General features: G+C 44.2%; 1 pseudogene; it reads left to right on the forward strand.

The window, feature by feature from the left end:
• Positions 1-2,633: 2,633 nt before the first annotated feature.
• Positions 2,634-2,842, forward strand: LOC119130893 (annotated as a pseudogene).
• The last annotated feature ends 3,422 nt before the right edge of the window (positions 2,843-6,264 follow it).

Raw genomic sequence — 6,264 nt, forward strand, 5'->3', positions numbered from 1 at the left:
TCAGCCAGATTTATTGAATATGTCCCACATCAAGATAATGACAGTTATTTAACAATTAACATTGTGTGCACTGTCTCACACACACATAAACTCTCAGTTCAAGCAAGTCCACAAACAGAAATATAACAATTTTCAATAACCTTAACCCTTTAATGAAGTCGCCTTCGTTGTATGGCTTTTTAGCCTGTGCAATGTTCCAAGCCAGTTGATATGATGCAAGCGTTACGGTCTCTGAGTGGTTTGTAAATTTTTGGAAAAAATGCATCTGCTTTTCTGCCTGACTTTTCAAAGTGACCAACCTGTGCTTGCGAAGTTCAGTCCCTTTTGGAAATTCTTGGTCGATATTAGGATGGACTGAGCTGAAGTGACGCTGAAGATTTGAAGCTTTGAAATGCGCTAATGATGCCTGACATATAAGGCAGAATGGCTTGCCATTACGTTCAACAAAAAAATATAAACTCTCCCACTCTGTTAAAAACGTCCTGTGTTCTTCTTCATATTTTCGTTTGGCTGTGCTTTTTTTCCCTGCCATTTTGAGAGCGAACTTGAAACAAATTATTTACAACTCAAATGAACGCGCGCATTTGTCATCAGTACGTCATTCTTCTTCTTCTTTTCAACTCAAACCGATTCAACTGGTCAGCGCACCACCGCCACCTAGGGGGAATAAATGGCAGCGCCAGCCAAGCATTTTGACGCTTGTCATGTGAAATCTCCTGAAGAGCCGCATGAAACCAGCCAAAGAGCCGCATGCGGCTCGCGAGCCGCGGGTTGGCTACTGCTGGTCTAAGCGGTCGTTTATTTAAGCTCCAGTCACTCCTGACTTGTGGGTTCAAATCCCACCACAGCCACTTCTGCATCAATTCAGGTCTGGTCTTTTTGCCCAAATCCTGTCAGTGCAGCCGTAAAGTATCAAGACCCTTCAAAGGTTTTTGCGAAATATCAATCTTTGCCTTTTATTCTAACCTGGAGTACCCATTTAATAGGAAGGCACATATATGCCTCACAAACTGTATGCATTGAGGATGGGTGGTCGACTTCCATGCAGCACAACCAACGTGTGGAAAATATTATGCGCACGACATTTCTTCTCAAAAGCATGACTTGAAAGAAGGTCCAAAGCAGACAAACTCCAAATAGCAGAGGATGGTTTCGATCCATCGACCTCTGGGTTATGGGCCCAGCACGCTCCCGCTGCGCAGTGCTAGAAATTCATCAAGTCCTCTAATCAGCAAACAAGCATTCGGGTCCAACTCGCAACTGGATTCTGATTGTCACTCATATTGTTCATTACATTATGAACAAAGCTCAGTCGGGCAGCGCTAACCTGGATGCTGGTGCTCTTTTTGGCGCAGCTGTTGTACATATGATGACCCTGGAAAGTTCATCTGGACTACCCTTTTAATAGGTACCTACATGTGTAGTTGGATAGAGACTGCTGAAAGGGGACACATATAGTATGCCTCGTGGACTACATGCATTACTGCGAGTGAAGGAGAGTGAACAAATAAGTCGGCAGACAAGTTTGCCGATTTATTAGTGCCCAGAAGAGCAGCACTCTGTTCCGTACTGTAACCTGTTAGGTTTGTTCCCAGTTCTTTATCCTTAATGCTCGATATGCTAACAGTAATTACCAAGAGGCAGCCTTCACAGTTTAACTATTTAATGTATGCCAAAATGATCGATGCACAGCTGTGGAGCCCTTTCTGCGAGATGCGGAACTCATGTACAAAATAAAAAATAATCAATTACCAAACAGTATCCAGAGGTTGTTCGAGTGGAGGGAAAGTACCCATTATTTAAGAGGAACACGTATGTTTAAAAGAGATTTGGTGAGAACAAACTTAAAGTTACATTGTATAACAGTTAGAGGTGTGGAATTATGGAACACCAGCAGTGACGAATTAAAGAACTGTAGTACCTTACCTAAGTTTAAAAAAATGTATAAGGACAAAATATTGACGGGATACCGTAACATGCTGTGAAGTTGTTTAAGTTGCTTTTGTATTTTAATGAGAAAATATATAGTATATATATATATGTGTATATATATATATATATATAAATATATATATGTATAAAATGTATATATGTTTTTTTTTCTTTAATATATTGACTATGGACAAATTCTTGACAGAATTAAATAGAAACATGTAGTTACATGGGGTAGAGTCAGATAAGCTTAGGCTTCCTTCTACTCCCTTTTTGAACAAATATGATTTTACGATAAAGGAAAATTATAATGCAATATCTTTTTTCTTTTATATTCTATTGTACTATGGAGTTATCATTTTTCTGTATTTTTATTTTTTTTCTTGTATTTCTTTAATGTTCGAAATAAACGGCCCAGCGCCAAGGTTCCTGCTCTTCTACTACTCTGGTCCGCGACTCTGCCTAGCCTGTGTGATAATGTGTGACCTTGTAGTCTTAACTGAGAGCGACTTCTACATATGTGCAAAGGGTGTCATAGAGTAGAGAAAGCTAATAAAGCAAGAGAAGGGTTACAGCGATATAACGGCATAGCTCAAGCTACCTAGCTAATCACATGTGCCAAAGAGGCCTATTCTAACAAACCGTTGGTGAGAATGGGTAGACAGGGAAGCCTGTAAGCGAGTCCGTCACTCGTATACTCAATCGCTTCTCGGCCTTTTGGCTAAGATCAAGTGTAGTATCTGTTCTTGGATTTGGGGGATTAAGAGAGCTGACCATAGAAGAGAGCATTTTAACCATAAAAGTGGTGATTTTACCCTTGCTTTTACTAATCAGTTCTGTTTTCATCCCAACAATGAAGGTGCTTTTAGAGTTGGACCGAGCCATTTTTTACTTCATCTGGAAATCCAAGTTGGAGAGACTGAAGAGGGACACCATGAAGAAAAACAAAAAAAAGGGAGGAAAAGGAGTGCCGGACTTAAAGCTCTTCCTCGGAAGCAGATATGTTGCCCTGCACCTGCGAAGTGCGCTCGTTACACCAAATGCACCGAAAAGCCAAGCAATGACACGATTCTGGATGGGCTCATACTTCTGGAAACTAAAGCTAATAACCACCGACCAAAGAATTCCTGTGTCTTTTAACCTGCCACCTTCTTATTCCTTAATCAAGAAGTTTTTGAAGAACTTTAAATTAGAGCAAGAAAATAGTGAAATTTTAACAAATCACAGATCTATGATCTCTGTCGTACAGACTTAGACTTAGAGACTTAGACAAACTTTATTGTCATTTTGTCAACACTGGGTGTACACGAAACGAAATTTCGTTGCATACGGCTTTCAACAAAGTAGTGATATTGCGGCTGGTTAAAAAGTGACATTCTATATAAAAATATGAAATAAGATAAGTATAAAGTACAAAGTGCAGCAGTGATAAAGTATGTAAACAGTGCAGGAGACAAAAACAGTATTTACAAGTGTGCAGAGGAATGCTAAGTTTGAATGTTCAATAGTCTGACGACAGCAGGGAAAAAACTATTGCAGAACCTGGTGGACCTGCAGCGGATGCTGCGAAACCTCTTCCCAGAGGGCAGCAGGGAGAACAGTCCATGGTGGGGGTGTGATGGGTCACTGATAATATTACGGGCTCGGGACACGCAGCGCTGGGATGACAAGTCCTGAATGGAGGGGAGAGGAGCCCCGATGATCCTCTCTGCTGTCCTCACCACTCTCCTCAGGTTCTTCCAATCGGAGGCGCTGCAACCTCCACACCACACTGAGAGACAGCTTGTCAGAATGCTCTCTATGGTGCTTCGGTAGAACGTCCTCATGATGGGTGGGGGCAGGTGGGCTCTCCTCATCCTCCGCAGGAAGTACAAGCGCTTCTGTGCCCTCTTGACCAGTGTTGTGGTGTTCACAGTCCAGGTGAGGTCGTCTGTGATGTGGACCCCCAGGAATTTAGTGCTGCTGACCACCTCCACAGCTGAGCTGTCGATGATCAGTGGAGCGTGGTGAGGCTGGTTCTTCCTGAAGTCGACGATGATCTCCTTCGTCTTCTCCACATTCAGGATCAGGCTATTGCAGGGGTGGGCAAACTACGGCCCACGGGACCGTTTAATCCGGCCCGCCAACCCTGAATTAATTGTATTATTAAACTTTTTTTTTGTCATTTTGCCTGCAATGACTGCGTTTCCCCAGTAGATGGGGAACCGCTCGCCTGCGCATTTACTACCGGAAGCCGTGTCAGAAAGCTCGGTGCACACTCACAAGTGCGTGTACGTACGTACTCAGTAGTACGGACATGGCGCACTCGCGCTCTATTTGTATCAGTCCCGAATTTAGAGCGTGGGCTGTGACGACAGCATTCTTGTAATTCGCTCGCTGAGCTTTCAGATACAGTTTTACGCTAAAGCCACCCACAAAACTTCCCCTGGAATCCTTCCATTAAAATGAGTGGCCCGAAGAAAAGAAGTGAGTGCCGAATGTTAAAAGAGTGGCCAATTTGGCTCGACGTACGCGACGTGACGTTCAGCCACATCAACCCGTCACAGATCGAGGTAAACGGATCTCTCCTAAGAATTGCCACAACAAATTTTACTCCAGACTATGATGCACTAGCAAAAAAGGGAGACCAACAACACTGTTCCCACTGAAAATGAAGGGGAGGCTCTCAAGTTTGTTGTAAAAAAATGCATTTTGAATATGATTTGTACACATAGCAGGGATTGAAACTAGCGACCATTCTCATTTTCAAACAATGCAGGATGCTCAAGGACATTGATGCACCACCTGTTTGCGACTAATCTTAACCTGTAAAGTTCTTAAGGCTTACTTTAAGGAAGTGTTTCCCGTTTCCTCACCTATGTTACCAGGTGTTTGTGAGTTAAAACTCTGCTCTGATGTTCAGATACCCCTCACCGTGTTGCCGTTTTGATTACTTTATTTGGATGTATGCTTTCACCGATTCTTCAAGATGATATATTTGGTCAGAATGTTTGCTGTTTCATGTGATCTCATAAGATAAACATTTTTCATTAATCTGACCTGCAGGCACTGAAGTGATGGAGACTGTTATTCATAATAATAGTGTCGTATTTTATGAGAATCACTGATAGCAGTTTTTTAGTGATTTTTTTTTTTTAATGCTGTTAATAAATGCATTTGTTTTCAAAAAACTTGTTTGGAATATCCATGCTTTACTACCTACTAAAGGCCAAAATCTTTTATGCAATGACCTTTACAGGTCGCTTATATTACTTCACACAAACACTACGTCCATCTGCTCCTGGTTCGGCCCTCCGGTCCAAATTTAGAACCCAGTTCGGCCCGCGAGTCAAAAAGTTTGCCCACCCGTGGGCTATTGTCTCTGCACCAGCCCACCAACTGCTCCACCTCCTCTCTGTAGTCCAGGTCGTTGTTGTCACTGATGAGGCCCACCACCGTTGTGTCGTCTGCAAACTTCACGATGTGATTGGTGGTGAACCTGGGGGCGCAGTCGTGTGTCATCAGGGTGAACAGCAGGGGGCTCAGGACGCAGCCCTGAGGGGAGCCTGTGCTGAGGGTGATGACATCTGAGGTGTTCTGTCCGACCCGGACTGACTGAGTTCTGTTGGTGAGGAAGTCTAGCAGCCAGTTTCGAAGGGGGGTGCTGAAGCCCAGGTGTTCCAGTTTTTCCACCAGATGCTGTGGAATGATGGTGTTAAACACTGAGCTGAAGTCCAGGAACAGCAACCGCACGTGGGTCTTCTCCAGGTGAGCCAGGCTCAGGTGAAGAACGGAGGAGATGGCACCCTCAGTAGAGCGGTTCTGCCGGTAGGCAAACTGGAACGGGTCGAATGTTGGGGGGAGTCTGGAGACGATGTGTTCTTTGAGCAGCCTTTCGAAGCACTTCATCATGATGGGAGTCAGTGCCACAGGTCTGTAGTCATTCAGTGAGGTGATTTGAGGTTTCTTCGGCACCGGAATGATGGAGGCAGCCTTGAAGCATACTGGCACTGTGGCTTGGCCCAGCGAGATGTTAAAAATGTCTGTGATGACACCAGCCAGCTGACCTGCACATTCCTTGAACACCCGCCCAGGTATGTTGTCGGGGCCTGGGGCCTTACGTGGGTCGACTCTTCTCAGAGTCTTCCACACGTCGGCTGAGTCAAGGCAGAGTGCCTCCTCTTCCTGAAGGGGAACAGATTTAACTGCAGGAGTGCTGTTTAGTGCCTCAAACCGCCCAAAGAAGTTATTTAGACCATTTAGGAAGTCAGCATCATCCTCACCCACCGGGGGGGAGGGTAAGTTGTAGTCCGTGATCGCCCGTATGCCTTGCCACATACTCCTGGTGTTATT

This window comes from Syngnathus acus, chromosome 11 (genome assembly GCF_901709675.1).
Source record: "Syngnathus acus chromosome 11, fSynAcu1.2, whole genome shotgun sequence".
Taxonomy (NCBI): domain Eukaryota; kingdom Metazoa; phylum Chordata; class Actinopteri; order Syngnathiformes; family Syngnathidae; genus Syngnathus; species Syngnathus acus.